Source organism: Anopheles stephensi, chromosome 2, assembly GCF_013141755.1.
Source record: "Anopheles stephensi strain Indian chromosome 2, UCI_ANSTEP_V1.0, whole genome shotgun sequence".
Classification (NCBI taxonomy): domain Eukaryota; kingdom Metazoa; phylum Arthropoda; class Insecta; order Diptera; family Culicidae; genus Anopheles; species Anopheles stephensi.
Genome location: NC_050202.1, coordinates 9,198,181 through 9,215,235, shown reverse-complemented (window position 1 = coordinate 9,215,235; position 17,055 = coordinate 9,198,181). Strand labels below are relative to the sequence as shown.

The window sequence follows — 17,055 nt, the reverse complement described above, 5'->3', positions numbered from 1 at the left end:
ACGAGTGGGGCAAAAGCTTGCAAAAGATGAATGATGTCCATTTGCAAACCAAATCAAACGAACAAGACACCGACACACACTGCTCAAACAACAAACCCTCCGTGTGCAACCAATGACTCATATCTGCCGGCTGGCGTTCGCAATCTATTCACACAGTTTCGCATAGATTTAGGTTAGGCGTTGTTGATTCGATTTTCCCCATACAACCGTCGGCAGCACCGTATGTGCAGCATACCACATGCCGTAGTTGTTCGGGGGTTTTGTGTCCCCGAGCTGGCTGGGAGTACACTTTACATCATCTGGCCGAAAAACGCTTGCAAGCAGTTGGTACGGAGGCAAGATTTGGTTAATACCGATTGACATGACATGACCGGTGCTGACAGCAGTAGCAGTGAACGGCTACCGGCGCAAGCCTGACCGACATATTGTGCAGCTTTGCCTGCAGTGCTATATGTGGCTTTTGACCACCTGCCTGCTGTTGGGGGCTTTTGGTTCATTAGGAGGATTTTGCGATCTTTCGGATGGATGGCCTGATTTTAAAGGGGAGGAAAAATTGCTTGGAGCTTACCGATGGGGATGTCTGGTAGTAGTTTTTTAGTTAGAACCTTGATCAGTAAATCAGGTCTTGTAACGATTTTAGTTCAGCATATCAAAGATTTATTCCAGATATTTTAGTTTAAATTTCTTGACTAGCTTAATAGAGTAATTTACCAATGAAGATCCAAAGGTCCACCCTGAAAGAGAAAGGGAGTTCTCACGGAATGAACAAGACACAATTACATAACATCGATGGACGTTGGAATTGTTTCCGAAAACCGTCATCGACCGTGACCTAAAGCAGACCGGGAGCGGTACAAAACATATATCCCGTACGGCACGATTCCACCCTGAACTTCCATAATTGGTAAATTACAGTCTCTTTCGTTATCGGTCGCTCGCGATCGATCGATCGATCCGTTGGATCCATTTTTAGGCGACCTCAACCGGGCTGTTAGCAAAACTGCATCACCACTCACCCTCAAAGAGATTACTTAATAAGGATCCGACCACCCAAAACCCGGACACTGGACCTGTGCCTGTACGTGGCTGTGGTGGTCTGGATTGTTTTCAACGCTCCGGAGGGCTTTCTCTTTCGACTCCCAGCGTTCTCCAACGGCTGGTGGCCTATTAATATCGGGAACAAAATTTATGACTTTCTCGCGCGATGTTCCGGTTGCGGTCCGATGCACTTTGGTGCGCTGTCTCGAAGTGGAAAAACTATAAATTTCTCTTAATTGTACTGAAACGCACTTCACTCACACACGTACAACAAGAAATGGGAGGTCACGAACTGCGTTTCCAAGAATTCTCTCCTGCGCAATATCTTATCAAAACCGCCTGTATGGAATGATAACGACTGATGTTAAAATCACACTCAAACGCCAGGAATATTAGACCTCAAGACGCGTTCAACCAGGCTTAAGAACTCCGGCTATTAATCGTTGGAATGCTGAGATGTCCATTTCCACGAGGCATCTCACGAAAACAGCTGTTTTGTGCCCGTTTTCAAGATGTTCCTAAATTTGGTGGCCTTTAATGCACATTCGTCGCACCCGCTTCCCTGGGTCCCCGACGTCCCCAACCCCCCTTGGGAGCAGAAAACAAAAGCTTCTAAAGGAAATGCCCATAATAGAACAGCGCACACAGAGAGCACCGGAGCGCTCCCGAGACACTCGGATGCTGTAATGAATTTATGTTCATTAGTGATTCTTTTTTTCTTCGTTTCACTCTCCTCTCGTTTTGTTCGATCTGATCCATAGAGAAGCGTTTGGGTGTCCTTTTCTTGTCGTCTGTCCGGACGCTCGTTATGCGCTCGAAGTAGCATAACCTCAAACCGGCACCGCTCGTTCCCGGGACCCATCGGGGCTGACCACACAGGGCGGCAAGTCCGGCGAGCGATTTTCCGTCCGCCGGTTAGCGCATAGTGTCTGCAACAACACCGTGTCCAGCCATACGTCGATAGTCCATAAATTACCCTTCATTTGCATAAATAATTAACGGATATTGGAAGGCAGAATTTATCGCATTCTTCCTTGGTGTGTGTGTGTGTGGATGTGTCTGTGTTTGTGTGCTGTATTGTGGGGGGGGATCGAGATCCCCGGGTGCCACTTTTACGGTGGCTCCTGGATTTTAGCTCCGGAGCCGGTAATCTGCTGATGGGATGATGTGCAAGGGCAAGCACATGCCAGTGCGCTACCAACAGAGACACAACATATTGTCCCGTGTCCAGTGTGCTGGCAAGGGAACATTACTGAGAAGGGAGGAGCATGCGGAGGATTATGCTTGAAAGAAATCATCCCACATTGTCTGGGCTGTGGTTTGGTGGTGTCACTGGAATTGGTGATGACATCGATGAAAGATAGCTTTTCCAGTGTTTCTTAAGTTATGGGGTACTAAACAGTGATGACAACACTCATCAAAAAGTAACAAAACATCGTTTAACTTTCACTTTAACTTAGAAGATTGATAAGCAATGAGAATGTGAGACAAAAAGTAGAGAAAATCGAGGAAGAACAAATGGCTTATAAAATAAAATAAACAAAGTAAAAGAAATGCAAAACTTTTTCATGAAGTGCAAAAGAACATAAAAAAACATCAATAAAATCTATAAAAAATAAAAGTAAGAAAAAACACATGCAACATAAATAAGGAAACGAAAAAGATCAGCAAATAATCAGAAAATACTGAATTAAAGAAATAATTTTATTTAACAAATAAAAAATAAAATTAAATAAAAACAAACGCATTCCGAGCCACTGCTCCAATCGGCAATCGAATGTCAGCTTTGTGTCAGCTGATTTGCCCAGTTGGACTGCTGCTGTTGGACCAGCAGTGCAGTGCGTATAGACAATCCGGCCGGACGGGAACGGAATCGACGGCCTCGCCGGACGCCGATTGGCAGGCGAGAAGATTCGATTTGCAAGTAATTGGTTTTATGAATTTTTCATCAATAATTATACACCCCTGCAACGGTTTGCGTGTGTGTGTGTGTGTTTTTGCTACCATCCCAGCTCCATCTGTTCTGAACTTCTGAATGTCTCTATCGAGTGGTGCAAGAAAAAAAGGGGCCAACAAGAAGAAGAACAACAGACCCACAAACGGAAACAATGGAACGATGAACTTCCACACGTGAATGATTGAAGAAAGAAAATTGCGCATAATATAAGCATTTGCTAAACGAATTATGAGCGATATAGTTGATGATGTGCTTTGCGTAATTGGATGAAGCAGCGGAAGAGAGAAGGGGTCGCTGGGAAGGAGCTATTTCCGTCCACAGGTAGAGCACCATACGGTGCTCGATAGCAATTGTTGGACGAATTGATTATCTCACCGTATCCTTCGGCAACCATCTGGTAGCATTTACAGGATGCATAAGATTGATATTATTTATTGACTTAAAATAATTTACATTAACCAATATTTGAAGCAAACTCCGCAAGTCAACGGAGACATGCTGCTGAGTCCTCATCTCATCCTTCAGATAATAAATTATTAACTCTCCCCACGGAGTGAAGAACCTTAAATTGATTCCGCGAAACAAAACAAACTCCACAAGCCATAAAACTCCACCACCGTAGCGCCCACAACCATCGATCGCTGCTCAAGATCAATCAAAACCGCGAACTCATAATCACTTTTATTGCCTACCCTTGGGTTTCCTAGCGCCAGCCGTACTTTACCGTTCCCGATGCCGCTGTCAGCGCTACTGTCACACCGCACGATACGGAAACTTTTTTTCAAGTACCTTTTTCCGGACTCCACCGCCAGTCAACGCTCCCACCGGCGTACCTGTCCGTGGAAAATCACGGGCACATTATTTTAACTGAAATAAATCGCAAATATTCAAAGCACAATCCTTTCCGGCGGCGAATCACCTGTTTCGCCCGTGTGCTCGTCTCATCCATCCATCCACTGGAAGGCTCTTACTCTCTCTCTCTCTCTCTCTCGCACGCACACGCACACGTCTTCCGGTGGCTGCACCGCGGCGAAGAAAGCCATGCAAATATGAGCGAAGGAAAAACTTCAACCGACGATTGGTTTACATATTTTTCCACTGCACTGCATGCGGCAGAAGTTTTAATTAAAAAACTTTCGCTACATGGCGCTGCTGCTGCCGATTCGAGTGTTGAGTTTGCGATGCGGTTTTTTTTTTTTTTTTTGTCTTCTCCTTCTAGAGCTTTGCACCCTCTCAAGGAACCTCTTCGCCGCAAAGCCTTTTTCTTTCCAGGCCACAGCCTGCTGGGTGAGCTTTTTTTCCCTGCACCCGCCCACGATTGATGCGTAACGCAAGTCGGGGGGCGCTTCCGCTTACGTTCCAAGGTTTTTTCGAGCCGGGCCGCAAATCCGGAACGCCGACGTCGATGTTGCACAGGATGTTTGACAGGTTGACTGGTTTTCTGGGGGGGAGCGATTGTGAAGTTGGGTGCATTTTCTATGAAGTGTTTTCAAACACACCGGCACACACGCACTGCAGACGGTTCTGAGTGATTGATAGCAGGGTGCAGTGTAAAGGTAAATATTGGCACACAAAGCAAGGATACAATGTGTTACTGCACAAGATGGTATTTTGGTGAGGAATAAAAGCAATGCTGGATCACATTACAGGATCTATGTTATCCAATTTGATATGAATTTGGGAAGGGATGCTCACCAAATAATTATTAAAGTATTTCTCAATAGTTTTTATAAGATACATCAGACTATTTCATCTCAACTAAAGTGTCTTTGATAGCCAAAAGCAGAGGTGAAGAGCTGTAAAGACTTTTTGGACATGAATTCTTGATAATTTAAGAATTTCTCGAGCATCCAACTTTTACTAATATCTATTTCTTTTCAATTTCAGGTAAGTGCATCTCTGCAAGATAAGCAGTCTCAGTCTGAACTATATCCCCCCAAACTTAAGGTAAGCCAGCTCCAAAGCTGCGTGGAAAGAATTGAACAGTAGCCTCATTGTTCCTACCGAATCAGCTGCTCTACTGTTTGAAGCCTTACATGTCTCCCCTTGATGAGGCCCACAATGGCTAGAAGGCTCCTGTTTGCCATCGTCCGTAAGCAGACATTAGCATTTGAGGCACGTGCAGTATAGCCCTCGCTTGAAGCTATTTTCGGCACACCTGAGTTCCATGCCTTGGTGTGTTCCCTGTACATAATTTAACCAGACATGGCATTCGTTTTAACGCCACCACACCCGACTATCGGTGCGTACGATTGTCGAAGACGAATTTTAACAGCAACACGTACCTGGCGAACTCTGGTGAAGGAAGCATCGCTTCAATTGACCGTTGCATTATTAATCGTGATTCAACAAGAAGGAATGGAAAGAGTGCGAGTTTATTTTTGTGACGATTTAGAACCTTCACCAGAATTTGTGTCTAATTTTAGTATTTAAAATCAATAGCCATTAACTGCCGCAAACACTGTGATCAAAAATAGGATTGCTTTTATGTCTCATCTAACCCTCGCATAAAACCGGCTCTATTTGCTCACTTGATCCTATCACTCAAACCCTTCGGAGGTCGAGTCTCCATCTTTTATTCCTTCACACTCCAGTCCGCTCCCAGAGCCTCCATTTGCGCGTCTGCAACCATTAAAATCGCGAATGACCGCATCGTTCATCGTACCCTTGCCTCGTTGCCGTAAAAGTGCTCGTTGCAGCCGGTTCGGCCCAAAAATTTGCTGCTTAAAAATCCGCTTTATGCCACAACACATGGAGAGCGATAAATTACGGATTTAATATTATCCTCCACCGAGACACAAACAAAACCCCGACACCAGGACCGGTGGTTGTGAGCTCGACCGACCGACGAGAGGTTTGTTTGATTGGTGCACGGGGAAGTAGGACGAGAGAGAGAGAGATACACAAGGGCGGGGAGAATTGATGAGGACATTTCAAGCGAACGTCCACCGTCCTGGCACTCGGCTGGGTCTCTGACCGTCCGGCCGGTACTCACGATACACATGGACCTGGTGGCTAATTAATGATTTATTTTAGCTAATGCAAACAAAATATAAAAAGGCATAAAATGTTTAATGTACGTATAAAGGTGCCGACCACGACGGGCCGCTATCCGGGTGCTCGTTTCGTCGATTTTATCGTTTTATAGCGCTGTAGGTAGCCCTTCCGGAGGTAGTGCACCGTAAAATTGACTTTACCTAGGAAGTCCGGAAAAGGGAAGTTTTTTTTTCCCTCTTTAAGTGATACAGTAGAGTTGGTTCTTATTTTGAAGCGGCTTTTAAGGACTCTTGGCTAGAACACGTTAAGTAGGTAGGTGCCGGAACTAGAACTCCCGAGAGTGTTTGTGTGTGTTTCGATGGAAGCAAGTAACGCTCGCAACGACTAGCATATTAATTTCAGTTTCGAAACGGATATTAAGTCCATTTGAGCTCGCCTGGTGTGAGGATTATTTTCCACACGCTGCAGTAGTCGTTAGTGTGTGAGGCAGAATGTCGAAAAGTCTGGGGACACGCCGAAAAGAAACCGGGTGCCAGAACTTGTAGCAGGAAGCGTTCGTGTGTTGGATCGGTAGATTTGCTACGTGGTGCCGGGATTGGAAGAATACTGTTTGTTTTCAGAATCAAAACAGAATCTAGACCACTTTTTATTCTGTTGTTATTTGATGCCTCTGTGAATGATTTTAAGATTTGAAGCTGGGGTCTCTTACGTTGCCGTGACTAAGTCCGGATTCCTCGTTGAATTCCCTGAAGATTTTTGGAGGATTTTGGAAGAGGAGGATTTTTGATTCAATTTGATTTTAAAGTTAATTTATTTATATTCGTATGTACGGCAGGAATCGGTATAAATTCCCATCCAGATACTAAAGTTCAGATATCTTTCAATGATCAATTCCTTGAGGACTTTCCCTGTTTGTTTTTTTGATCTTGTGACTTTACTGGCATTCCTAGTTATATTGGTAACATAGATTCATTGTCCTGAACTTGTATTTCCTTTAGATTTAAGAAGAAGTTTACCAAACATCATCCTCTAATTGTCCTGTATGATTCCTCTAAACTACAAACAAACTACCCTGTTAACAGCACAACGCTAGTGTGATTTCGCAGATATACCACTCAAAAGCGTTCGTCAGCAAAAAGAACAACGAAGCACAACATCACTTTGCATTACTAGCTGCACCAGACCGGATATTTACTAATGCAAGCGAGGCAAGCACCGGGCAGATTTAATGCTGCCATCAACCAACTCGCCGGAGAAGATTGATGTGCTGGAGCTGCCGAGAGCCGAGCATTTGAATGCGAAAGAAATCCTACCGCATCAGCAGCTACCGGAAATGGCTTCAGTGCATTTCATAATTGCTGTCGGAGGGAGGGTTTGCAATCAAGGATGGCTTGTGCTTGCTTTTGGGGCTAGAAACGTTCTTCTGGAGCAAAAGAAAATTTGCCTGCTGGCTTGAAGTGATCGAAAACGGCTATTCGCTTGAATATAAATAATTTAAAATAGATTCCTGATGGACTTGTTTTTTTCGCTCTAGAACATAGATAGAACTTAGCTAGAATAGATGGGGTCAAATTTTCATTTAGCAGTGCCTGCCTGGCCAGACTTTCCATCCGCTTTGATGCTAACGAACATCCTGTCCGCTTTGTATGTTCCCAGCTCAACATTATCACGATGCCTGCGTACATTTAAACAGGGCTAAACGATCAATTGACTTCAACAATTGCTTCCCTTTTCCGGGCCAGCTTAAACCCTCCCCCCTCCCTCCCCCCAACCCTTTTGCTCGCTACAATCCTTTCGCTCTTTCCCCCCGGGGGACAGTCATTCTGCAAAATAATTGCATTCTTAATCAATTGACCTCAATCTGCATGCGGCAGTGTTGCTTGGTCGCTGCCATAAGTTGGTCAGTTGTTTCTACCGAGCGAGCGCGAGTGCCCGTACTAAGGGAACCACAACACACGGTCTCGCAGTGATGCCAGAGCACTCCCAGGAGAGAAGCTTTCCCGTCCCCATCGATCACCAGAAACAATGCCTCTGCTGACAAGGGCAGGAGAAAGTCCAGCCCTCCAGTCCACCAGTGTCGGCCGGCTGGTCTCCGGGTCTCGACTAATCTGCTTCTAAGCATCTTTGCACTTTAGGAAATCGAGGAATCTCGGTGCACCACGGTTCGGCTAAACCGGAGATGAAAAACGGGTCGATTTTCTCGACCAGCACGGGCGAAGGCTTTTCGCTAGCTCGGTCGTGATAGGTTCCCCGGTATCTCCAGACCGGGCTGGAATGCGCCGCTGAACTGCAGCGGTACGACGTGCACGATGATCCAGAGGAAACTGAATCGCACACCGGCGAAAACTATTGACTGCTTATCTTCCGTCCATTACGGATACAGTGAAGGACACAGGAAAAGTTTGGAGAGCGTTTGCAAATTATAAAAGACATAAGCATATTGATGTGAATGGGATGTGAATGGACGAACTTGTGTTAAATAGTGATTGATTATTACTGATTTTCCGCCTGACCAAATTCCCGCAAAGAAATTCCACAAAAAGTTCATTTTAAGTACATTATTTCCTATTCTCTATTATTGCGGACCATGGAACTGACCTTAGTTTACAATTAACTCTTTGTAATATAAAGTAAATCTAAATATAGAGGGTAAGTCTAGTCCATTATTTTATGAATCCATTAGGATGCTTAAAGTACGTATCTGAGAAATTCAAAGAATTTTCAGATATCTTTTTCTCCGCATATCACTGTACTTCTCGACGGCACAGTACCTCACAATCGTCCATCTAACGCTCATCTAACCACCCGGCCGGCCGACCGACAATTTCGGGTGGTGGTGAAGTTTTTAATCCTCCGGAAAATCCCTCGCCAAAGCAGGTAACTAGCGATCGGATCGGACTAGCAACACCGTACCATCGCCCGGGTCGCCCGCTACACCCAGACGAGACGCTGAAATCCTAGACTACACACCGAAGCGGCGCCTACCTTCCAATCAATTACAATTGTCCTCCCCCTAGTTTTCCGGGTTTGGCAGAAACACACGCGCCATCGCCATCGATGGATGGTACATCCCCACGCGAGTGCAATCGTACGACTGGCTTGTGTGCCAGTCGGGGAGATATTAAATGCATTTTAATAGCGCATTAACCACATTCGATGCATCGGGGATGCGAGTCGCGTTTCGCGAATCGCCCAGAACCGATCCGCCTCGGAGGTCCCGACTCCGATGGAGCAGGAGTAGCAAGAAGAGATGGAAATAAGTGCCTGGGGCAGGGATCGGGAGACAATACGTGTTCAATGCTCGCACCCTTTCCGCCCCTTTCCAGGAGGGGGTAGGAAGATCTCAACGTCTGGTCTCCCGGGCATCCCCATTTCGCCATGTAATCGGCCAAGTCCGGTACGAAATCACGGCGAAGCGTTTGATTTAAGGCCGAGTGAAACGTTCCGCGGGACTGCATGGTGCCCCATTGTTTTCGTGGCCGTGCCGGTCGACCATTAGCGATCGAAGTGATGATTATCCTGGGGCGACGTGCTCGGGCCACAGCGATGGCACGTTGGAAGCGTAAAACAACGGCGAGAGAAAGAGATCTGCTCTTCCCGATTATTTTGCCCCGACAACAGTCGGTGGTTCTAGACTTTCGGGGGTTCGGCCATGGGGGTGGTGGTGTGAGTGTTTGAGAGTGCATTCTCTGCATCGATATCGCTGTCAACTTCGCACCGTGATCGAGACGAACCGATCCAAGCCGTCAATTGCAAGATCTCTCGTGCGATCCGAGCTCTAGCCCAGTCGTTAAGCTGTCGATTGGCAAAACGGTGAATATGCCTTTTCAGCTTGATGACACATTGCCCCGGATGGACGTGACTGGAGAACCGTGAAGCATTAAGATGATCCTGGGAAAGTAATTATTTTGCGTACGTGAGGATTTTCCTAAAACCTCGATGCTGGATGTATTGGGGAGTTAATAGCGCCTCATCAGTGAGGTGAGCATCCCTTAAATTGTGACATAAAGATTGGTGCTCTGATAAGTAACAATTATTTCATCGAAATCGAAGCTTGAGTTTTAGTGTTGTGCATGTTTGAGCTATTTAATTCTCATCTCTTTCGGGTTGAACGATAAGAAAATAGGAACATAAAACTTTTTCGCTTTTTTCTCATCCAAACAACCCATTCCACAGTGGACATTACAGCTATTACACAGCATGTAACAAGATGGATGTGAAGTTAAACAGTGCCTTTTTTGTGTTTCCCGCGTTGCTGCACTTTCTTCACAGCTGCAGTATTTTGCTGCATTGCATATTTGTTTCCTTTTCTTAGCTCGCTGCCAAACGCTGGGTTTCGTCTTGAGCTTTGAGCACGGGACATAAACCAAACACCTCGACTGGTTATCGAGTCACTCTAGCGGAGAATGGAGATCCCGTGCCAAGGATGTCGACAATGTGCCGGAGTGAAACAAAGTAAAGGGTGATAAATTGATTCCGGTTTCTGCTGTTGTTGCTTTTAATTACCCTGAGAAACAATACAAGCAGCAATTAATTTTTCATTCCAACATTAGCTCAACTCGATCAGATAACAAGGTTGGTGATTTTTATTTGTGCTGTGTGGCACTCTTAAAAGATAGCTTTAGTAAATTTAAATACCTTGAAGCGAAAATAACATCTGAAGCGAACAATGTTCATTTATTCAAATGTATCTCCCAATCCTGTTGGGATTTTTGTAGGCAATTTTCACTTGTCCTGAAACATCCAGACAAGCAAGCCTACGACGGTACGGACCCTCTCGACCAACCGTCTATAAATTTTCGAACGGCCCGGTTTCTGTCGCCCAGATCGCATCGCCCAACGATACACTCCAAACGTGGCCCAAGCAACGCCGCGAAAGGTCCCAGCTCGATGCTGTCCCTCCTTAAACATTACCGGCGCAAAGCCCCGTTCGGAAGAAGCCAAGCGTCAGGAACACAATTGCTCCCCAGTGGAGGGTGCCGAGTGTCCTGTCATGCCTCGGTACGGCTTTTGATTCCTTATCTGCCCAGACGCCCCAGGCTAAAAGATCGTTCCCTCGAGTGGCAATCGGGTGTACTCTACGCTCGCACAACAACACACCGGGTTGCCTTTCACAAACGCACCTTGAGGTCCTTCTACATACACGGAAGGGTGCACACCATCCGTTGCCATTTGACCCTTGTGAATGAGAGCTGGGTCGTACTTTGCCTGGTGAGGAAAACTGTCTACCATTATCTAATGCCAAACCGCCTCGTATGTGCCGTCAATCCTGACTCCGTCTTCCACCGTTTCCACCACGAACCAGTCCCTAGCGAACTGAGGAACTGAGGGAGAATGATAGTTTGTCTGTCTGGTGCCGGTTCTCGATTTGTATTTTCTTTCGCTTCCTCCTCGAGGGCATCGCTCGTATTGTCTCACATTTTTAACAATTTATTACCAAAGAAAAGCCCCGAGAATGAGCTTCGAGTGAGTGGAAAAAGGAAACTCTTTGCACAGAGTACATGCAGTGCACACACACACACACACACAGGCACACATTCGGAAAAAAGACGTGCGGAGATAATTTCCTCCGGTCTATGACCGGTGTCGTCCACCCGACCCCACCCTTAAGGTTCCTGCACACCCAGGAAAAACCAAGCGAAACCTCGACTATGAATTTTCACGCCGATATTTTTTTTTGTTCTCTCCTCTTTTCGCTTCTTGTCAGTGGCAGTGAAAACGTAACCTCGCGAGCCGGCCCATTGGAAGGTGAAATTTATTGTTTCTCATTTCACGTCCACCACCACCATCACCCCCCCAGCTCACCCTCCGCCCCAGTGTATGGCCTTCCGTTTTTCCCGGGGTGAAGTAAACCAAGGGTTGCCGGTAACATTCGCAAACATTTTCCCAACGTGTGCGCGACATCGTGGCGTAGCGATGGTTCACCTTCTCACCACCCTTGAGCACCACCCGCTAGAAAAGGGATGGGACGGGATGAGGAGTCTCATTAAATTTACACCCCAACATTCGCTCCCCCCCCTCAATTTCCAGGGCCATGGTGGCTCGGGCGGGAAGGTTAAAGTTTTGCGATGCTTTCGATCTTTCACTTCTTCCTTAAGCCTCCAAACACACACACATGCATACACTCAGACACACGGGCGCGTATACCCCCGAGGGCACGAATTAATGGACCGGAAACAGGAAAAGAAAACTCTCCGACCCGAAGGAATGCGCCAGCCATGCTCGCCAAAGTTCTTTGATGCAATGATTTTCCGGAATGCAAAAAAAAAGTCGTGGAGAAGGAAAAGAGCCCATACACACACACACACACGAGCGCGCGCAAATTACAACCCGGAGTCTAGCTAGAATTCTAGGTGGGACGGTGGGTGGTGGGAAGTGTGAAAGGGACCGTTTATGGAGATTACACACGACGTAACGTGGGGAGTTTGAAGCGATAAAAAAAACTTTTCTTCCATCAATTTCTCGAAACGTTTGGTTCGCAGCCAACGTGACCTTTTCTGGGGTTTTTTTTCTTGTTGTTGTTTGGTGTCCACTTTTGGATGCGACATTATGTATTCTGAGGCGATAGCTGGTGCTAGTTTTGGAGCAGTTTGCTTTAGTTTGTGCTGATTTGATGTACAAAATGCGATTGTGCTTGTGATTTAAATTACGGTGTTTTACTTATTGTTTGTTAAAGCCAGTCCACAGGAAACACAACTTACAACGAAACTGTGATTTTGCGGAAAAAAAAATGCTGAGAGCTTTGTATGGAAACATGGCAAAAAACCGAGAATATTTTACGGGATTTGAATGAAAATTGGTGGAGTTATTCTCATTTTGGCATCTATTTTGTAGAATGTTACATAAACTCTCCTTGAAACAGACGAACAAGTTATGCTTATTATCACTTGATAGGCTAAGAAACGTCGACAGCTGCGAAAAAATCTTTGCAAGGATTTGGACCCTTGATGTTTCTACCCTTTTAATTTTATCTTGTTTAACTAGACAAACTAGACAAAGACAAACTACTACGCAAAGAAAGTTCATCCATTTTTAGGAAAGGGAAGTTCATACCAGGTGTAACAAGGATTGCCTACATGTAGGCGTAACAGAATGTCTAATATGAGAAAAGGATAACAACGAATATTAAGATGCTAGAAAAATGCCCTCAATCCCCCTATTAAGATGCTAAGGGACGGTCCGGTAACCGAGGTGACAGCGGTGCCGGTCTGCGCACGGCAGGACCAAGGTTCAAATCCCATCCAGACCGCCTTCCCGTATGTAAGGCTGACAACTTTACTACAGAAAGCCAGAAATGGCAGGCCGAGACCGCTCGAGGTGGTAGTGTCAGGGAAGAAGAAGAAGAAGGAGAAGAAGAAAGAAGAACAATAAAACATCATCTAATTAAGAACCAAATTAGCTAAACGATCATCAATAGCTTCAACTTCTGTTTGAAGAACCCTCAGACGTAGCGGCTCTATTAGATTGTCTTGGAAGTCCTTGTATAGCAGGAGTAACACATGAAACTCGTGTTTGTCCTATAACACAATTGTAATCTCTACAAAAGCAGACTCTCCTTTCATTAATTTGTTGAAAAAGATAACTCTTAACAGCTATTGGACTGATAAGCACAATGTCCAGAAACGATCATCATGCAGTATAGATCATCAGTTCAACAGTTAATTGTTTGAGATAGATCTCAGCGAATCAAACAAGTAATTACCCCAAGAAAATTCAGTAAACTATCATCGTCTTATTCCAATCAATCTCAATAAACAATTTTAAACAACATTAAAGAAGGTGTATTAGATTTTAAGATTTAAAGTACCTATGAGCCTTTAGCTATCAAAATTAGCCTCACTGTCCCCTGAAATATAATTTATTTATAATAAATCTAAATAGCTTACTTGATTTTTTGTTACTATTTGATAAGTGAAATCTACAAAAAATCACCATAATACCTTTTTATCTCTTGAAATGTCTTTTGCAACAAATCTTCTGACCAGATGTACCATTGTGTACTTCACTTCCTAACCTACAAGAAAAGAAGCTGCAAGATGTCGGATACAGCAAAGATCATTCGAAATGGTTTTAAATACTTTACGCTAATGGTTCATTGCATTTGCTGGTGGAATTTATGTATCTTCTTATCACACCCATGCATGGAAAGGTCCTATCCATTTGGTCTTGTACATGTCTTTGCATATAAATGCTTCCAACCAAGCTCTAGCCATTCAATAGTTCACCTCACCCTCTCTCCCAAGTCCGTCTGGATACATCTCTGTGCTGCTGCTCTTTGCAACAATGTAATGCCTAGTTTTTGTAGTCACTTAAGATTTATCACCCACTATCGACATTTGTTTACAACAACCAGCCAGCTTCGAATAAGCACACGGCTGGCTAGGGTCAACTTCCATCTTACTGGGCAAAACTGGGCAGTAGTAATAGCGGACGGATCCTCCCTACCAGGATAAGCATCACCGAGTGCAACCGTTCTCGGCAAAGTTACATTTTCCAAATCCAAAGCAACGCACACACACGCCATGAGGACGTTCTTTTAAAAAGTCATTCCGTTCTCCGATAAGCACACAGCAAATGGAGGTGGAGCGTTTGAACGAACGAAGCACGGGAAGCTCGAGTCGGGTCCGACCCCATCTTTCTTTAAGCAAACCGCCATTGAATAATCACCCATTAACCGTAATGAACACGCAACCAGGGTTGCGTTTCGGGGGCTGCCCTGTGCTTCCCATGCAGAGTCCATTATTGCAACCGATTATCTCCGTGCGGAGTACGATCAACGCAACGCAATGTCCGGTGCGATTGCATTGCGCCACCATTGGCTCTCGACTGCCGCCTGCCGTTTGAGGGTGAGATTAATTTCTTCATTTAATTGAAAATGTTTACCCGGTAAGCAGGATGTGTACCAGGGCTGATTTTGTGCCGCTCGTGTACCGCTAAAACAATGAACAGGTTACATATGGCGCTCGATTTAGCTACGGCACCATCTCCGCTGGGTGCTTCTGCTTGCTAAAGGTACAAAGCAGCGAACCTCACTCTGCAAATGGTCAATAAAAGGGGGCAAAAAACAGGCTATTTGTTGGGGTCATCTTCGATAAGGAATCGGGCAGAGGAGCAGTGCGAAGGTAGAGTGGATCCATTTGCATTCCACTAACCGCTGGCCACGGAGCACTGAGCCGCGTTGTGAGGTGAGCTTTAAACCACCTTCCGATTGCGCTGGTTGCATGCTCCCGTTTTCCGATCGTAACTTAACTGCAGTTTCCCCGAAAGGATAGAGAAATAAAAGAACGGGACGGTTAAATATTACCGGGCTCGATAAAAATAACATAATAAGCGAATAAATTACCCTCGGACAAAACGTTGGAAACGACGCAAGACCACAACAGCTTTGGGTTCAGCTTTGATAACATGAGCCCCATCCAACCGATCGATGCGTTGGTTGGTGCGTTAAATTGAAACCACATTTTGCACACTTCTACACTCATTTGGGTGCTTTATTGGCATTCGAAACAACCGCCAAACCCTGCAGGGATCTTCTACACCCGATGGGCAAAAATTCAGTCATTACAAACACTTGCCTGCACAAATCACACGGCATGCCAGTCGGTAATCATTAACCCTTCCCCACGTGCAAGATACGCATCGTTCAGCGCCGGGACTCCTTACGGTCTTCTTTCGGTGGTACGATGCAAATCGGTTGCCCATTGTGCAATCATTTAATCGGCGACGGCAGCGCCCACGAGCACGCAAAGTTTCCTAGCCCTTCAGGATCCTTCGCTTTGATCGTCAAACGATGATCAACGGATCGGGCTAAAAGATCGTAAAATCACATCAAATCGTGCTCGGAGGCATCGATCAGGTCCGGTGATCCGATGGTTGCATTGATTGGGCAAGACCAAACAACGCCCACCGGTCGGAACGACGGGCCTGCGAGGGACAAGGGAATAAATTGCAATTCTCCTTTGGCACTGTTGCGAAGGAGAAGCTTGGAAGGAAGCGTGGATTACTGATTCTATTTGAATGAATTACAGTGTGGTGGAAGATATACCTCGAACGAGTTTTAAAAGATCAAAAACGATTTTGAATGAACCCTTTTCTTTGGATTCTTGAAGAAAACATCAGTTCAAATGATCAAGTTCAACAAATCCACGCCAAGAAGAAAGTTGTTGGGAGTTCAGCATAGCTAGCGACTTTAGTCCTTAGAAGATGTAAGGAAATCATAGAACTTAAGTTCTTAGAAGAGGTATAAGATTGTAAAGTTTCGCCACTTCTTCTCAAAATATACACTATGAAGATGACAGGTGAAATCAGGTGAAAGACTCACTTAGAAAATATCTAACTTAAAACCATGGTTGTGCCTGGCTTATGGCTCCTCTTTCTAATTGAGAGTTGCCATGGGATAGATCATGCAAAGCAAGGTTGAAATGTTCTGGATGAATGTTAACGGAAGCGTCGTTGGTTTTAAATATAAACTGAGATTGATCATTAATGATCCTAGAATCAGCAACTTCGAGAGGCCTCGACCTACCGTTTCCGACATTCCTTGATTTGAGTTCACCCATAGTCAAAAGTATTTCAATAAACTGCATTTAACAGCGATGAATCTTTTAAAAATTCATAATCCTTACCTCAAGAATTGCTAAAGCGTCCTCTTGCTAGGGCTAGATGCTCTACTCATATTCACAGTACTCACAAGAGCTTCTGACCAATGAGTTGCTTAAAAAGTTCATGAAATCGTAGAATCTACTTCCCAAAGAAAGATGCCCAGAAAGGAAATTAAGGTACTTTTGATACGAGGGTTTCAAAATGTAAGGTAAGGTCAATATCGCAAAGGGCTGATGGGCGATGTCATGGAAATTATTTGGCCCGTTGAGTATGTTTATGCCCGCTACATCCATAAGGCCTGTAGGTCCGAATTGAAAAATGATATTAACTACAGTATCAAAAAATGTTTCATAATCAATTTCTACATCTTCAAAATACCCTTCACACACTGTACCGACGATCAGCCGAATGCAACCCAACCACCAACCCATCCACCAGAGCTGCAGGTAATTTGCAGCATA

General features: G+C 45.0%; 1 protein-coding gene and 1 long non-coding RNA gene across 6 annotated transcripts in view; both read left to right on the top strand.

Moving 5' to 3' along the window:
• The window catches only part of LOC118503793 (teneurin-m), a 535,466-nt gene that overhangs the window by 261,747 nt on the left and 256,664 nt on the right, over positions 1–17,055 (top strand). The window lies entirely within an intron of this gene.
• Positions 1,604–17,055, top strand: part of LOC118503796 — a 77,634-nt gene continuing 62,182 nt past the window's right edge. The window contains exon 1 of the long non-coding RNA XR_004905215.1: positions 1,604–2,962. This is a non-coding gene — a long non-coding RNA (uncharacterized LOC118503796). The remainder of the gene's footprint in view (positions 2,963–17,055) is intronic.